Genomic DNA, 17,831 nt, shown 5'->3' with positions numbered 1-17,831 from the left:
AAGTTCTTTCCTATTCTCAAAGAGATAAGCAACTGCAGTGGTCTTCACCCTGCAGAAAACTCACTAGGATTATGTGGGTCAAGACCAGATCAGAAGCACAACTGCTACGGGTAATTGGCAGCTGGTGAAACAGTCTGCACAGGCTGCCTGTGTCTAGTACTGAGCCCAGAGTCACTATAGGTGGCCTGGCAGCTATGAAGGAAGCCGAAGTCAGAGCCCCCGGGAACACTGGGACCATGGAGGACAACTGGAATCCACATCTACTTCCCATCAAGTCCTTCCTTGAAGCTGTGCGTGACCTACAAAAGAAGCCTGAGCTGTTCAGGAGAGACCCCCACACACACTTGGCTCAGGACTCCCCAGAAGAGGCCGGGGAGCTGGCCGGCCGGTGACACCATGCAGGCCCGCCTCAGGCCAGCACCCTCCAGCAACCTTCAGAGACTAACCTATGGCTGCTGCGGGCTCACTTCTGGCTTCCGGGCTGACACAACACTAAGCCACCAGTCCTAAGATACATTTAGACATCTTCAGACATATTTAAATGCATCCGTTTAAAAAACGTTGCACAGCATAGAACAGAACCACAGTAGAAAAAACGCTGGTGCATATATCCCAAGAAGCGTATGCCATAGGCGGCTTTAGCCTCCTGAGAAATTAACCGGAATTTGACCTCCACTGGGAATTCGAAAAGTAACATCCTTCAGATAAAAGGAGGACAATGATGGCCTTAGGGACAGAATGTCCTGCATGAACAAACTGATAAGGAGAAACTGAAGCTTCTTTTCACCCCATAAAACTGCAACTGTTAAGAATGTATGTGCTGCACCTGGCTAACCGCTGATACACGTCTCTGTCACAAACTTGCTAATTAGTACTTGTTTAACCCCGGTTATAAAAGGGCTGAAAAGCTGCTACGTGGTGCTGCAGTTCTCCTCTGTGTAGGTTGGCTGCAGTCCCTGCGCAGGTAATAAAGTTCCTAATATTCAAAATTACTTTGTATCCGAGTGAGGTTGATTCTCCTGGGTTACAACAGCGTACGGATGCTCCTCCACTTAAAATGGGGTTCCGGCCCAATAAACCCATCATACGTTGAAAATATGCTAAGTAAAAAAGGCACTGAATACATCTAACTTACCAACATCAGTGCTTAGCCTCGTCTATCTTAAACATGGCTCAGGACACCGACATTAGCCTACAGCTGGGCAATTATCAGGAGTTTCCAGAAGCAGGAGACACGTGGGCATTTTGTAGACATGATGGGATAAGAAAATACAAAGCGCGATGTTCAAAAATGCTGACAACACAATCGCTGCAGAGTATCAGCTGTTCACCCCCCTGACAGCACAGCTGACGGGAGCTGTGGCCCCCGGCCGCCGCCCAGCACGAGAATCCCGAACCACACACAGCCCAGAAAAGATCCAAACTCAAAATTCGAAGTGCGGTTTGCCTGAATGCATATCACTTCTGCACAACTGTAAAGTCGGAAAATCATGAGTTGAACCCTCATATGTCAAGGACCGTCTGTCCTGTCTCCTGCAAAGCATGTGTAGAACTGGGCATGACCACCTGATGGGAAATGCATCTTCCAGTGGACCTCAGACCAAAGTTGGATAGTCACTGATGGAATCTGCCCATCAGGCTGCTTGCTGGTCCTCCCACCCTGCCTGTGGGTGTCCTTGGAACTCTCACCACACCCCCTCCACAGTCAGCCCTAAATGCAGATGGCCCCCCAAGGCTCTCCCTGCTCTCTAGGGAAATGTCATCATTGGTTAGTTGGGTTTAAAGACACAGCAGAAGCATTTTTCCTTCTCTCCCTCCCTCAGGCCCAAGGAAGCCTGCTTGACCCTAGGATCCAAAAGGCTTGATATTATTTTTTTTTCCCCAAAAAATGTTGTTATCAACATCTTCTACATGAACTAGTAATCTCTAATTATCTCCTGGGAAAGAACTTGAAAAGCCTGGTCTAAATATGAATAAACTCAGTGTCCAGGGCATGGCGGGGTCTCTACCACAAACGGCATGAAATGACCTCCGCGAGGGAGAGCTCACACTGGCACCTCTCTCATCACACTACTGTCGGCTGTGATGAAGAAAGGGATCAAGGCTGTAAAGTTATACTCTTCAGCCATCAACACCTAATGGAACATTACATTAATTCAAATAATATATACTGAACACCTATGCCATTCCAAATACTGTACTAGGTGCTAAGTATACAATATAAAAATCAAGGAATGCTTATTATTACTGGACAGAAAAGCAAAGTACGGTCTGTAGTTTGTTTTAATGCAGTCACAGGGTTAAGTCATGGAAACTTGTTGAGGGGATTTACTAAACTGTGTGCTTAGCCTAAGGACTTTTTTGAATTAAAGGCTCTGAAAGATCCAATTTGCTGGGCTATCAATGTCTCAAAAGAACATTTCCAGGAACTCTCAGAACCTTAAAAATCCAAGGTAAAGAATGGAACATTGACAAATTGTTAAAAAATGTTCAAGTCCAGATTCACACTCAAAACGAACATGTGGCCCTGGCCAGTGTGGCTCAGATGGTTGATCGTCCTGTGACCCAAAAGGTCACCAGTTCGATTCCCAGTCAGGGCACATGCCTGGTTTGCAGGCTTGATCCCCAGTAGGGGGTGTGCAGGAAGCAACCAATGGATGCTTCTTTCTCTCCCTTCCTCTCTCTCTATAAATCAATTTTTTTAAGTCTTTTTATAAAATGGACACGTGGATTTAGCAGATGGCAATTTTAGACTGAACTCACTTCTCATTTCTAAACTGCCCTGAGCTTAACAGAATCACAGATTTGGAAGGAACAGCAGAGTGAGCTAGTTGAGTAGAAATAAAGTCACAATTTCAAACCAGAATCAGATTTTGATGAGTATGAATCACACTTTGCACTTTCTCTGACTGCCTTTGGCACGTTATTCTGAGTGCATGGACATTGTCAAGCATCGGGCCAATAAAGATATAACTGGGGAGAAAAGTGATCTGTAATATTCTTAGACATTTGGAAATGAACATATTACATCTCAGAACAATCCTAAAATTCCTGATTATGGTGTTAAAGCTTGTATGGCATACGAAGTTGCTGTGTTTCGTGGAAATTCTATCCTACCACAGCTTGGGTAGAAGGTCGGGAGGCGTGACAGATAATCCACGGAGGCAGAACTGGAGTGACTAGCTGGTTTCCTCGGACCACCCGGAGGGCTGTGCACTGTTATGTGAGACGTGGAAGACCTGCTGTCCTGATCAAAACTGACCACAGGCATCATGCTCATAACCATTCGCTGTTACAGAACTAGTGTTGATTAAGGTCTTTCTTGGTGATGTTGCCAAAATCGCACATTTTTAAGAACTAGCAGGTAATACCTAAACAATGTTATCAATAAAAATTCACGTGACTTACAAACCTAAGAATGATCGCGTGGCACAGCACTGAGAAAGTTGGAGGGCCTGAACTTACACTTGGATGTCTCTCAGAGCTCTCTCTCTACCTCCTTAGCTGCATACACATGCCTCTGCCTCCTCTTCCTACAGTCAGGCTGAACTCTCTATCCCAGGCTTTTATTCTGCAGGTCAGCATTCCAGAGTACCTACCGTCAACCAACCAGTTTCAGTCACACCACATGCTCGGGAGTCATTCACGTATCCCCAAAGTAAGAGGTCAATAAGCCTAATATGACTTATTATAATGTGTCACAAATCAGTGTTATTTTACCCTTTCTTCTCCACTCTCTCTCGGTGTCTCAAAAAGTCTGTCCCTCCTACTCCTAGCAGTGTTTCGAACCACTGACAAAGCTCCTCACCCTCTCTCCAAACCCATCTCACTCACAACCTGCTCATACCCCACGCCCTCTGTAGCTTTCAAAATATAAATCGTGAAAACTGTAAACGTCTCCCAGTAAAATTTTGACAAAGTCGGTCTGTTGCCTGCAACACAAGAGCCTTTTTATCTGAACTCTGTTTGCCTTTCTGGACTCTGCCTTGGCTCCGCCTCCCCATCCAGGCACCGGTTCTGGAGAAATCAAACTGCCCCCGGCAACACTGCAGGGTCCCCACCTCCCACGCTGCTCCCTCTGCCAGCAACGCCCTCCTCCCCCTGCTGACCGGCAGACAGCAGCCGGCCCTTCACAGGACTCCGTGTGGCCCTCCCCTCCCGTGACATCGGCGTAAACTGCTCATTTCTGTGCAAATGGAATGGTCTAATGTCATCTTTGCTTCGAGGTCATGGGGGGAGGGGAGAGGCGTGGGTGCCGGAACAGATGAAATGAGACTGACTACGATTGGAAACTGTAGCGCTGGGATACGGGGAGACTTGAAAACCGTCTCTCTACCTTCGGAGTAGTTGAAGATTTCTATTTTACGACATTTTTTAAAAGTGACTTTTACTTATTGACATAGTGGTTGTGCCCAGGAAACTTCAAAGTCCTTGAAAGTTGGAGCTGGGTCTTACTCAGTTTTGCAAGCTCAGCACCTAACACCATCACGAAATGCCTGGCACTTAGCAGTGACCTAAGAAATATCTATCTGGGCATATATGCAGGAATAATGAAATGAATGAAGAAATCAATGGAAGTCAGTAGAGCTGGTCTCTCCCCTTCCTGAGGGTGCCATAGCATTAATCCAGTAGTGACAAGCGTCCACTAACCCAGCCCGTCTCCACCGACCTCGCTGCAATAATGCAGACCAGTGAGCGAGACACCCAAACACAAACACATCACTAGATGAGAAATAAAGAGCCAGGCACGGGGTGGGCAATAGGTTCCCAGGCAGAAGGGCCAGCAAATGCAGTCCCTCGGAGTCAGGAGAGAGCCTGACCTGTTTCCAGAGGACTGGCTATGGGAAGTGGCTACAAGGTCACCGCAGAGGTGTGGCTGGCAGAACGGGCGAGAGAAGAGAAGGGAACCAGGTTTGAGGTTTCTTCCCGGACAGAACTTCCTGCGTTTTCATTGTTTCCCTTGCTGCTGCCAATTCCTAACATGCTGAGGGCCATAGACCTTGTTGGAATCCGATGTAAGTTTCTTGTATCAAAAAAAATTAAAGAGGAAGTTTCCTGGTGCAACGGGCTTAACGTCACTAAAGTCTCACATTCTTCTCACACCCTGACAAAAAAAGCTATTAAGCTTTTTATTTTTTTGTTTATCCTCACCAGAGGATATTTTTCCATTGATTTTTAGATAGAGTAAAAAGAGAGATGGAAGAAGGGAGAGAGAGAAAGAGAGAGAGACAGAAATATCGATGAGTTGCCTCCCGATTCACCCCAACCGGGCCAGGGATTGAACCTGCAACCCAGGAACATGCCCTTGACCGGGGATCAAACCCGCAACCCTTCAGTCCCCAGGCCAACGCTCTAAAGGCTGAACCAAACCAGCCGGGGCCAATTAAACATTTTAAAACAAAGGAGAGTCACAGAAAAAGGTACTGAATACACCAGGAACTTACCTGGCTGTTTTGTTTGCATTCGGCTGCCATCAGGGAGACCAGTAGAAACCACACCTGGATGCAGCTGGTTTGGGTGTTGTCAGACAGCAAATACTACAGCAATGCTGTGGCCACAGAAACATATACTTCCTTCACAGGATTGAGCAACAACGAGCTGCAGGGAAACCTGTTTGTCCCTGTTTACTGGACACTAGTTAGGGCCTTCCATTCAGGTGACACCAACTGGGTGGTTTCTTTCCAAAGTCAGGGAGAACCCAGTTCACCCACTGCCCTCCAACTGCTTCAAAAGCATCTCCTTCTTACACACCTAACCCTACTCAAGCACATTTCATGACTTATCTCTGACATTTGCCCATGTGACCGACCCCTGGGTCCCTGGGCCACTCCCACAATAGCAATCAGTGCACTAAGGAGCGCATGCAGGGACTCAGGCTCACTGGTAAATGCGAGTGAACAGGGAAAACCTGTTGGCCTCATCCTGCGCCGCATTCCTACCGATAACGTCAGATTTAGAAAGTCGGGTCTGGAGAATGCCAGCCCCACAAAGTCGCTCTTCATGCTCCAGGCACAAATGTTGAGTATTATCTGTTTCTAGATCTACATATCTGTCCGCCTATGAATGTAACCATATGAAATATTACATATGACATGATGGCCATATTTTCATTTGTTTCTTTGGGAAGAAAAGCTATTTCCTCACTACATCATTTCCCCTCAAGATGATCTCAATTTTCATCATAAAAGACTTTCACGGTTGCCAAGAATATGTAAAAGTGCTCCGAAAGAGGACCCTAGGCAGATGGTTCTATTCTTACTCAAAGATTAAAAACATTTTGGATGTTGAGAGTGAAGATTATGTGCTTTGGAGCACATTCTACACAGCGTTACAGCGTAAATCTGACAGTCATCTTATGCCTAAGAGAACAGCAACAAAAATCTAAGAAGAATTCACATCATTCTAAGGAGCAAATTATCACAAGAATAAAAATAGCCCTGGCCAGTTTGGCTCAGCGGTTGGGACGTTGGCCCACAGATTGGGTTCAGTTCCCGCTAAGGGCACGTACCTCAGTTGCAGTTTGTCCCCGGCCCCTGTTGGGGTCATGTGAGTGGCAACCACTCGATGTGTCTCTCTCACATCGATGTTTCTCTCTCTCTCTCTTCCTTCCTCTCTCCCTCCTGCTCTATCTGAAGATAAATGCAAAAGTGTCCTCGGGTAAGGATAAAAAAAAAATTCATTTGTTTAATTTGCTCAGGAACTGAGAAGTCACTAATATCACCACTGGCTTTTTCACCACACTTAATGTTTCACTGTATGGTTTTGAAAGAGCACATCACTTCATCAAAGAAGTAACATTTTTATCTACTCATCAGCCAACTCTTGTTTCTTTGAACAGTTTTACAAGTCAGTGTTGCTTAGACATAGTTCCCTTCTTCCTACCCATGCTCCTGGATTTCCAATGAAACAATTTTATTAAAGGAAATGAACTAGTTAAAGCATGCCTACCACCCGCCCACGCTTTTTCATGTTTTTCAACTGCCCTATTAAAAGAAAGGGCAATTTCACTATTTCCTCTGTGATGTGAATAGGACACATTTTTATTTTAATTGTTTGCCACATTGCGGGGAGAAGCATACAAAGAAAATTAAATGGACTGTCAAGCCTCTTCTAGGGTCACCTGGGTTTTGCGTTTTTTTAAATGCTGATTCTGTCAGGATGGGCCCTGGGTGTTTTTCCACTGGCGAAGCACCGCCATTCGACAGCTTGATTTTATACAAGGAAAGCAAACACCGAGCTGCTTCCTGTGCAGACTCTAAACACAGCAGTCCTGTTAGGACCTGAGTCCAGCGCTGGCCCTCTGCTCAAAAGCCTTCCTCAGGCTGCGCCCTCCCTCAGAGTGAATCCACAGTCCCTGCATGACCTGAACCTCTGTGCACACACTGGCTGCCTTGTCACTCCTACCCCTCCAAACACACCAGCCTGGCGGCCTTTGAACTTGCTCCTCCCCGTCTCTACTGCCCTTCCTGGTTATCGGCCCATCATCTCCTGCAGAGGTGACTCACACCCCCCCTTCTCAAGGGACATCCTGTCTCCCCTTGCCCCTCCCTCCCCTTCACACTGGGTCTCCAACCCCAATCTCCGCCTTATCTTTCTTCTTACCACTTTGCAGCGTTTAAAGGAGTTTGCACATTACTCCTCTTTCTCATCTCCCTCCTCCAACTTATATAAGGTCCATAGGCTTAGACAGAGCTTTTTCTAAGTTTTGTTCACTTTTGAGTACTTAGGACAGTGCCTAGAAGATTCAATATAACTTTATGAATGAAAGGAAGAATGCATGAATGAATGAATGAAATAAAATTATCAATCAACTAGCACTGTACCAGGCACTATGCTCAGGCCTTTGGAAGATGAATATAAACTATTTATATATTGTTTATATTTTAATTATTTTTCTTTAAGTAACCGATCTACTCCTCAGTCTTCAGTCCTCAGACTTAAAAGTAACTGGCAGGTTTTAACTTCTAAAACACCCATGACTTCATCATAATTTGAAAAGCCGACATTAACTATGCCGGTGCCTTTGTATGTGTGTCATCCTGTTCTCTGTCTGATTTCAAAAGAAACAAATGGAATATATATAGTTCAAGGTGTTAATTACATAAGCTTATTAAAAACAAACTCCTAAGAGGTGTCAGTTCTAACACTTAGCACTTTTATGTTTGCGTAGTTCCTTAGTTTTATAAATGTGAGCGAGTCAAATGTAGTAAGCATAATATTGCAAAACAGTCCCCACCAAAAGAAAACCATTTCACTACACAGACAAGCCTGCATAAAGAACGGGCTCTGGTCTGCAAGCCTGCAAGTGAAGGAACATGGCAATGCAAACAGGTCTGCACACGGCAGGGTTTCTAAATTCACGGTAGGGTGATGTCGGCTTCCTTCTGTAATTTGCAATTAAGTGACTTGCAATTTAAACACTTTCACATACTCAGAAAATCAGTATTTGCAGTATTCCAGTTTGTAAAAATGAGTGTGGACTATTTCAAGACATATACACGTTATAAATGATCTAGTTTGATAACTGTAAATTTTTTTTTTGGATATTACATTTAGAGAGAAAGTGCTGGGAACAGCTACTGGTGGGGAACATTGGTTCTGTTAATGAATATTCCAGAATAAGAACTGACCTCCAGAGCCAAACCAGGCCCTAAATACAGAAAATCAAGATTCTCAAAAGCCCATTCGAGTTGACAGTTCTCCAACCACAAGCGCTTCACCCCCATCCTGGATCCCAGGTGTGCTGGGAAGCATGGTGCACACAAGTCTCCTGCCCCCATTCACTTTTCCTTCCTTTGCCACCACCATGTCCCATCAGGCGTCCTGGCTCTGTGCCTGGACCGAGACCTCGTCCCCACCTCTCTGCAGATAAGCATGCCCACAGGAGCTGCATGTGACTTCCCGACAAAAATGTAGAAAAGCCAATTTAACTTCCCATAGACATAATTAAGGAAATGTCTAAAAAGTTAGGGCAATTTATTTTAACCTCACTTCATTTCTTCCTAAACATTAGCCCAGTGACATTAGGCTCATCTCTCTCATCCCCATCTGTGGCAACAAAACCACTTAAAGGCATAAAAAAAAAAAGTGGAGGAAGAAAAGGAATTAGCCATTCCTGAAAAATACAGTGCCACGAGGCGGGTGTTCTGCATGCAACACCGGAGCAGATAGCCAAAGCAAACGCAGGAGGCGCGTGGCGATACGCTGCTTGCCAACTATCTTTAAATATCTAGTGACAGTTAATTACCTACGTATTTCTTAGAAGTGCATTGGATTTGGTCCATGTTCCACAATTTGTTAATAAAAGATGTCCAGATACACTTAAAAGACCACAGAATACTTTGTCTAGAAGGGGACATTTGAGAGCTCACTTGATCTATTCCTATACCCCCTTCTTCACCTCCACCTTCTATCTACAAACAAGAAAAGTATTATTTGTTATTAATAAATAATTTTATCTATTTTTGTGGAGGTTTTTCTTGGTTTTGTTTCGGTCTGTTTCCTGTTTTTTGCCAAGGATAAAGAAAAACCAGCACGGTACAATGTTTAAGATCCCAGGCTCTGACCTCAAAAAAGTAAATTATTAAACCTTTTGTGCCTCAGAGAGAGAGGTACCTGCCCACGGGCCCATGCTGCCGAATAAATGAGATAATCCGTGTAGCACACGCAAGACAGCACGGGGCACCCAGAACTCAATAAACAATCACTCTTACCAACAACAATGGCTACTACAGCTACAATGTTACAGAATATCATAAGCAAGCCTACATCGCCTAGCTTTAAACATTTTACTGCATCATAACGAAATCATCTTGGTCCAGGTAGAAACAGTTTCAAAGAGTAAAACAGAATGACTACAGATAAAAAAAACAGTATGTAGAGGCCATGATAAATCCAGCTCCCAAAACGGCCTTTTCCTCTGTGGTAGCAGGGAGGGTGGCCCAGGGCAGGTCCCTCCCAGGCTCCGTACTGCCTCGCGTGAGTGTATTCCGAGTTGTCTCACATACGCACACCCAGGTATGTGCATATTCTTCCCGACACGTATGAGCAGTGCCAGGCACGGCACGTGTCTTCTTACATTCAGTGCATCTGTTAACTCTTGGCAGTGCCCACCACAAGTCAGTACAGGTAGGCATTAAATAAAAATTCAACATCTTAATGAATCCTTGTCCCCTAGGCTAGGAGACAACAAGCAGCTTCTTAGATCATATCGGTGCCTTTAAAAAGATTGGCTTTTTTTCCATGTGATTAAATTTGCAAAATAAGCTAAAACTAGAAACCGGTGTGTGTGTGTGTGTGTGTGTGTGTGTGTGCACGCGCGCATGCATGTGTGTTGCAGGGGTTGAAAGGATGAGAGTTAAGGGAGAAATGAATATTTACTGAGCATCTATATACCTGAATTATATGTCACATATTCTCATATGTTATTTCACTGAAAACATACATGACTTAAAGTAGGTTTTACTAACTACAACACCAGTAATGACACAGACGCTCAGGGAGGTGATGGACATGTCCACTGTCACATGGCTAATAAAAAGCAGACCCAGGCACCAAATCCATGCCTGTCTACTCTGAAACCTAGCTTGATCACCTCAGAAATACAGGCTTACATCTGTTGGCTACCTAACAAACCGTAGCTGATTTTGCTACTTATTTAAATTATAAAGCCATCTGCTGGGGCCTTCCACAGAAAGTAGCTTCCGCCCCTTCATATTTTGAAATAAAAGTGTATGTCAGGTAAGAGTACTCCTGAGCCGCTTAGGTGTGCAGCTAAATAAGTCACTCAGCCATGGCAGGGGAGGCATACGTCCGGGTGTCTGGCCAAGCCGAACCAATCGGCACAGCACCCGACGGATCCACCGTCCCTTCCTGAAGCCAAGCTCGCGGCTGAACCAGCAGCCCTCAGGGGACTGGCCACGGCCCAGTGGAAAAAACAGGGGTGTGGAAGTGCTGACACAGGAGCTCCGGGGGTCTCTGAGGGGTGCCACCCTCCCAAGCTCTTTACCCAACACTGCACGAGCGAGCATGAAATATGAAGCAGGAGCCGGGTGCAAGGGGGCAGGAACCCATCTACCCCACCCCCTCCCACCCCCGAATCTGGGGCAGGAGAACAGGCCTTGACACGGACAGACTAGAAAGGGTGGGCCCAGAATCGCACGTAGGCTTGATCTCCATGCAGCTCCCAGAGGGCAGAGGGGCTCCGTCATCACATCCTGCTTAACCCTGGCCCACCCTCACAGGACAGCTTCCCGAGGAAATCCTGCCTGCTACAGAGGGCGGAGAGGGGGCCGCAGCCGAGGATGTAAACAGAAGCCATGTATTTTGTTCTGTGTCCCGGCACACCTGAGCGGGGCCTCTGCGAACGATATTTTGGCAGCAGCACAACTGAAAAGCTGGGCTGGGCCGGGCCATGGCTCGGATGACTGGCATTTAAGAGTCAAGAATATGCACCATGTGACGCAGCTGAGGCCTGCGGTGTTCTCGCCTAAGCTTTTAGCCTAAGAAAGAAGAATGGCAATACCTAACAGGAAGGCGAGCGGAACTAGTCTACTCAGGGAGACCCCACCTGGCTGGAGATGAAATTCCGCGGTCAGGGCCATGCTCCCTGGGGTCTCCTCTGATGGATCAGGGTGCCTGGCGCATAGCAGACTGTCAGCATTTATCGAATTAGGAGGTTTTCTTCTCTGAAGTTAGAAACGCGCCCCCGCTGTGGCTGCACACCCAGATGTGAGTACACAGCATCCCTGGAGCACTGCTCTGAAAGGCAGAGAAGGATCCCGGCTCGTGTGGCTCAGTGGTTTGAGCGTCGTCCCATGGACTGAGAGGTCTCGGATCGATTCCTGGTCAGGGCACACGTCCAGGTTGCGGGCTCGATCCCCAGTAGGGGGCGTGCAGGAGGCAGCCGATCAATGTTTCTCTCTCACATGGATGTTTTTAAGCCCTGGCCGATTTGGCTCAGCGGTTAGAGCGTCGGCCTGTGGTCCGGAGAGACCCGGGTTCGGTTCCGGCTAAAGGTATGTGCCTCAGTTGCAGTTTGTCCCCAGCCCTGGTTGATCGTGCAGGTGGCAGCCACTCGATGTATCCCTTTCACATCGAAGTTTCTCTCTCTCTCTTCCTCTCTCTCCCTCCTACTCTATCTGAACAAAAAAAATGGAAAAATGTCCTCGGGTGAGGATAATAAACAAAAAACAAATTTTTAAAAAATAAAAAATAAATAAGAATTAGAGAAGAATAATAAAGAGAATAAATAGAAACGAACTGCCCTTCCCTGCACCCACCCACTTTGCACACAATGCCCTCCCTCACCTCCCACATGCTGGTGCTTGTCCTTAACACCCCTCTTAGGGCCAGGGAGTCCCTCGGCCACTGGGGGCTTCTCAACCCTGCCTTTCTGCTACGCAAACTGTCAAACACAGGACCTTGATATCCATTTACTCTGAGGAATGTTCATAAATTCCTTCTCCTGGGAGTCTGATGGAACTCTTGTCATCACACTCGCGTAGAACACTGTCCTCCCCCACCCTGACCACGCTCCTGTCCGCCATCTCTCCAGGCAGTCACACAAGAGGAAGGATGTGGCCACATCCTGAAGCTCCCAGACCTGACGGTCCAGGACCGGGCCAGCACGGACACCGCCCCGTCTCCGGGTAGCAATGGCTCACTGCTCTCTTAGGAAAGAGGGATATTAGTAATGTCAGAAATATTTGTGTACACAGTGGAGTGCGTGGCAAGCCAGATGGGCTGTGATGCCAGAAGTCCTGGGTTTCCATGTCACTGGTGGCACGGTGTGGCCTTGGACAAACACGCAGCCTCCTCAGCCCAACCTGCAACATGGGTGAGGATGACAGGTCCCGATGTCATCTCACAGGACGGCGTGAAGGAAAGGGATAACCCATGGACAGCATGTAGCACAGTGCCTGTCACACAGGAAGTGCGCATTAAACCTCAGCTGGTATTACTAAGTACCAAACTTCGAGAATGGTCTATGCAGAGTCCTAGGATGCCTCTATACTGCAAAGTACTGTATTTCTAGGAACTCAGAAGTAGTTGAGATTTTGAGGCATTTAATTAAGTCTGACACAATCATCCCCCCAGTGAGCTTTTTAAACACAAAGCTTCCTTTAAACATTTGGAGTTATACTTTGAAGTACCAGAAACTGCATGGGTGTTATCGTTTATCCCAACTCAAGATATCAGCATGGGAAAAAGGCCCTTCCTTCTGTCATCAACAGTCCTGCGGACCGCGGGACTGGCTGCTGTCACCCCAGCGTCTGATGTAAGGGCCGGGTTTCCTCAGCGGCCGGGAGCAGTCCTGTCTGCCCTGTGGCTCAGGGGGCACTGGGGATGCCAGCCGAATGCCTGCATCTCACCCAGTCAACCAGACAGCTTTTAGCCTCCACCTTGAGCAGCAGGTTAACATGCAAAGACACTTATTTTAGAGGACAAGACGGGTCATGCCACACAAAAGGGGTGCAGGGATCACTGAAGGTCTTTCCCAATAGAGCAAATGCCCTGGGACATTGCAAGAAAACTGAGCAGACTGACTTGGGCTGTCAGTGAAACAGCTCACTGAAGAGGGTAGCACGTGAAGGCCGCTCATCGCTTACTTCCTCCCACATCCCATCATCCTTCCTCCAGGAAGCCTCAGGCTCCTGAGATGCCAGGGGAGCCATTGCCAGCCCCTCTCCCAGCCCCCCTCCCTCCTTCGTACCACCCAACCACCAAAAGTCTCATGGTTTCTCCCTACAATCTCTGAGATCCATGCCCTCCAATACCTTCCTGCCATCTTGCCAGGAGACCTGCCCGCCCCTGGGTGGCTGAGCCCACCACCTCTGCTCCACAGTGCCGGCACACCGCCCCTCACTGGACATAAAGAGCTCCCTGGGCCTCGTGTCCCGGGATTCTGGTCCACAGAGGCCCAGCTGCAGGTGGGCGGGGCACACGGTAGCATGACCAGAACTGCCCACCTCTGTGCCCTCCTGGGCCAAACTGAATGTCCCAAGTGGACTTGCTCCCAGGAACAAGAGTGCCATGGTAGGCCAGTCTGCTGGGGGTTTTCAATTCTCTCTAGAAATCGGTTTGATGACATTGGGATTATCTGGATTTCCCATCCCACACTCACAACCCAAAACAGTCTACCTAGATGATCAGGCAAAATGCCTACTGTCCCCCTCAGTTCTCGTCTGCCCTGCTCGTGTCCAGCCCGAATTCACAGGCTCTCCCTCCAGAACCCAGTCCACAACGGCCCGCCTCTCACCGACTCCAGGACTGCAGCGCAGCCCGACCCACCGCCGCTGCCCTGTGACTCATTCTGTAACACTGCCGGTGGCCTTTGCAAAGTACGTTCACTGAAATGCTCCAGTGACTTCCAACCATGCTTAAACCAAAGCCCTGACCATCTCTCTGACACTCACTAGGCAGCAATCACTCGGCTGTGTTTCCGTCCCTAGAATCTACCCAGTCCGTTCCCTCTGAGATTCCCTGATGCTCTCTGCGTCACAGGTGCTCTCCACCCTGTATCCATGTCCTTGGCTCGCCGGCAGCTCCTTCCTCCACCGGCCCATTTAGATCTAGCCCCTCGGGAAACTGGACCACACTATTACTCAGTCTTCGAGGAGCTGACAGTTACATGACATACATTTCTATCCTACCTTGCTTCACTGAGGATGTGAGGTGGCAAGTCAAAGTAGGAAGTGGTGAATAGTTCTGAAGAGGCACAAGAGAAAAAGGGCCACCCTTTACCCATCTTCCAGGACCTCGTTCAAAAGAACGCAATTCCAGTGGGGTCGTCTCCGTCACAGAACTCACCATCCGGTAGCCATAGGACATATTCCCTCTCAGAGAAGCCACGGTAACAAATGGGAGTCACAGACCACGATGGGGAAGTATAAGGAATCCTCAGCCCCCAGAATTAGGGTTAAGAGCTACCCACTCGTTCCCAAACCCATCAGAGCCATTACATAGATGAGAAGGGGTATGACTACTCGGAGATTATCCTAAGTGGAAGCCTACCTATCTGGTTTCATTTTCAGAAATGACAAAGTTCAGATCCAAACCTAAATGCCAATCAAGCTTATACGGAGAGTCCAGACATTTCAAGTCAGACATTTAAAAACCTGCCATCACCTCACTGGGTCTGGACAAAACTTCCAGGTAAATAAAGCTCCTCTTGATCCATCTGATGCTTCATTACTTCCAAGTCCCCAACACCTTCTTGTACTTATACTTTATGACTACCTTCCTCGGCCTCCTCCCTTCCTAAATTTCCCCTCCTCAAACATTATCTCTATCTTCCTAACTGTGTCACATCAGCAAGGGACAGGAAGATGGAGAAGGCCCCTAAGGCGAGCGAGGATACAGCATTTGAATTCCTACCAAGGAATAGTCATGGAGTGCAGGGCAGGGGCGAGGAGAACCCCAGTGTTACCTCTCTCCTCGTGTGCTCTGTCAAGAAAACCAACAACATCTTTGTAGGGAGCTCTGTGCCCCCAACAGGTCTCAGTAAAATAATAAAGCAATAGAGTTCAATCCAACAATAAAAAACAATGGCGAACAGGCCTCCTACACTGTGACTGCCAAATGGATGATACAAACAGTAAGGGTCCAAGACCATGCAGAGGAGATGAATACTGATTTTGCAATGTCAAGAGATCTACTTTATTTTTTTTTAATTTTTTATTTATTAATTTGTTTTTGTTACAGATGTTTCTCATTTTCCCCCACTGACACCCTCCTCCCCTTCCCCCCACCTCATCCCCAGCTTTGTTGTCTATGTTCATTGGTCATGCATACAAGAGATTTACTTTTTTTAAAAAAAGAGTCCAAAATTGTAAATCACAAGACAGCCAGGAACCTGCCTGGTCAAACGGGACATGCTCAGATACTTGGAGAAAACAATTTTGCTAATCACAGAACGTTCTTAGTTTTGTAAAGTTGATATCCTTGACCTCGCGTTTCATTTTTACTGTTTTGCAACGGTTCCTGCTGCCAGAACGCTTGGGAACGGTGGTCATCATCCTCGCGTGCCCCTCACGCCCGTCGGCGAGCCTGCCTCGCTCAGGCAGAGCCACCAGCCCGAACTCATCGCCCCGACCTTCCGTCCAGGGACAGAAATCTTCCTTTTGCTCCAGTCATTTTCTGCCCCGACCACAGCCATTTCTGGTTTTCTGTTCTTCTTGAATATTAAATCATAAACTCTAAGTGCACTCAGGACAGCCAACTTCTGCAACGTTACCTCTCACTCTCGTCATCGGGTGTTTACACCCGTGTTCACCCACCGCTCAGCGGGATTCCGAGTTGCCGTTCCGCTGTCCTCCGCGCTCGGTCACGCTCCCGGCTTCCTGTGGCCGCTTCGTGTGCTTCCAAAGCAAGAGGTGGCAGGTGTGGGCTGTTTCTCAAAGCTTTCGGGGTCCTTTTCCTCTGGGACAATGAATCACCTTCCTTTTCCATCTCAACTGTAAAACTTTCCTTTTCTTCTTAAAATCAGAAGTTTCTTAATGAGATGTCTGCTGGGCTGTGTACGTCTCCAATAGGAAATGATGAAGGTTTTGGCTTCGACCACTGACTAGAGTAACCTCAGCAACCCAGCAGGAAGTGACTTCTGTGTCCCCAACCCTTGCATTCTAGCTAAGATGCCTGTGGCATCAATACAACCTCAAAAACCAGGGGAGTCAAGTGGTACCCAGAGGCATCTCAAGCAGAGATTAACCTTCTCATCCAGGAATCTCTATTACTCCTTCCCTAACACAGTCCTTACTGAAGGATGAGACTGAGAATTCCAAAGGTACAGCAGGGCAGCCCTAGGATGTGGGCATCATCAATAATATTCAGCAAGGGGGTGGGGGGCACATAGCCCCATCCCCCAAAACCCTTGCCAGAGTCACTAGACCTGGCACCCTCCAGCTCATCTGCCTCACCCTTGAAGTCAGTTCAACAAATCCAGTGCCAATGGAACTTTGATCTGTGTGGACCTAAGACTTTTCTCTCGACACCCCCTCCCACCAAGTCTCTCCTGGGCAGCGGTTGAGAATGGTAGAGAAGGTGTTGTATTTTTTCACCTCCCAGAAATATGAGAGTAACAATAGTGAGCATAAGAAGGAAAAGCCATAGGCACTGGGCTGAGGCTGTATCTGTGTGGGAGGATGGGACACAGTGCAATTTCTTCCCTTCCCCAAGTCTACTTCCTTCCTCCTCGAATATAACCTAATAGATGCTGGCCTTCACCCGGGACACTCACTGCACGGCCCTCTACCTTTGTCCCTTGTCACTCTCTTAGGAGCACTTCAGACAGGAGCAGAGAAATCGGCCCTCACTCCTGGTGGAGCCCACCCATAGCCAACAAAGGTTCGCTGACGAGGGACCTGTGCCGCCATGGTCACGGGCAGGTTCTTCCTGAGGCTCACTGCCCAGCTCTCCGTTCCTTTTGCTGCAGGTCAAGGTCCTGGCCCACACAAAGTGCTAAAACTGGAAAAGCTCTGCTTTCTTTTGGCTTTTCTCCTTTTCCTAATAGCTTCTCCCCTGTAGAAAGGAGATCACAAAGTGCACCTGGATCCGTTTCCCACGGCTGCCATATCAAAGTACCACATGGAGGCTTAACACAAATTTACTGTCTCACAGGTTCTGGAGGCTAGAAATCCAAAAGTAAGATGGCCCCAGGGCCATGCTCCCTCTGAAACCTGCAGGGAAGATCCCTCCTTCCCGGGCCTCTTCCTAGCTGGCGGTGGATTGCTAGCCATCTTTGGTGTCCCTCGGCTTATAGAGCCTCACCCCACACCTCCACCTTCACATGGTCTTCTCTGTCTCCACAGTCTTCCATTTGTGTATGTCTG

The 17,831-nt window shown here is 47.6% G+C and overlaps 1 protein-coding gene across 1 annotated transcript in view; it reads right to left on the bottom strand.

The window, feature by feature from the left end:
- The window catches only part of SASH1 (SAM and SH3 domain containing 1), a 171,406-nt gene that overhangs the window by 138,859 nt on the left and 14,716 nt on the right, over nucleotides 1-17,831 (bottom strand). The window lies entirely within an intron of this gene.

Source organism: Molossus molossus, unplaced genomic scaffold (genome assembly GCF_014108415.1).
Source record: "Molossus molossus isolate mMolMol1 unplaced genomic scaffold, mMolMol1.p scaffold_m16_p_8, whole genome shotgun sequence".
Lineage (NCBI taxonomy): Eukaryota > Metazoa > Chordata > Mammalia > Chiroptera > Molossidae > Molossus > Molossus molossus.
The sequence above is the reverse complement of the archived record's forward strand: the minus strand, read 5'-3'. Positions and strand labels throughout refer to the sequence as shown.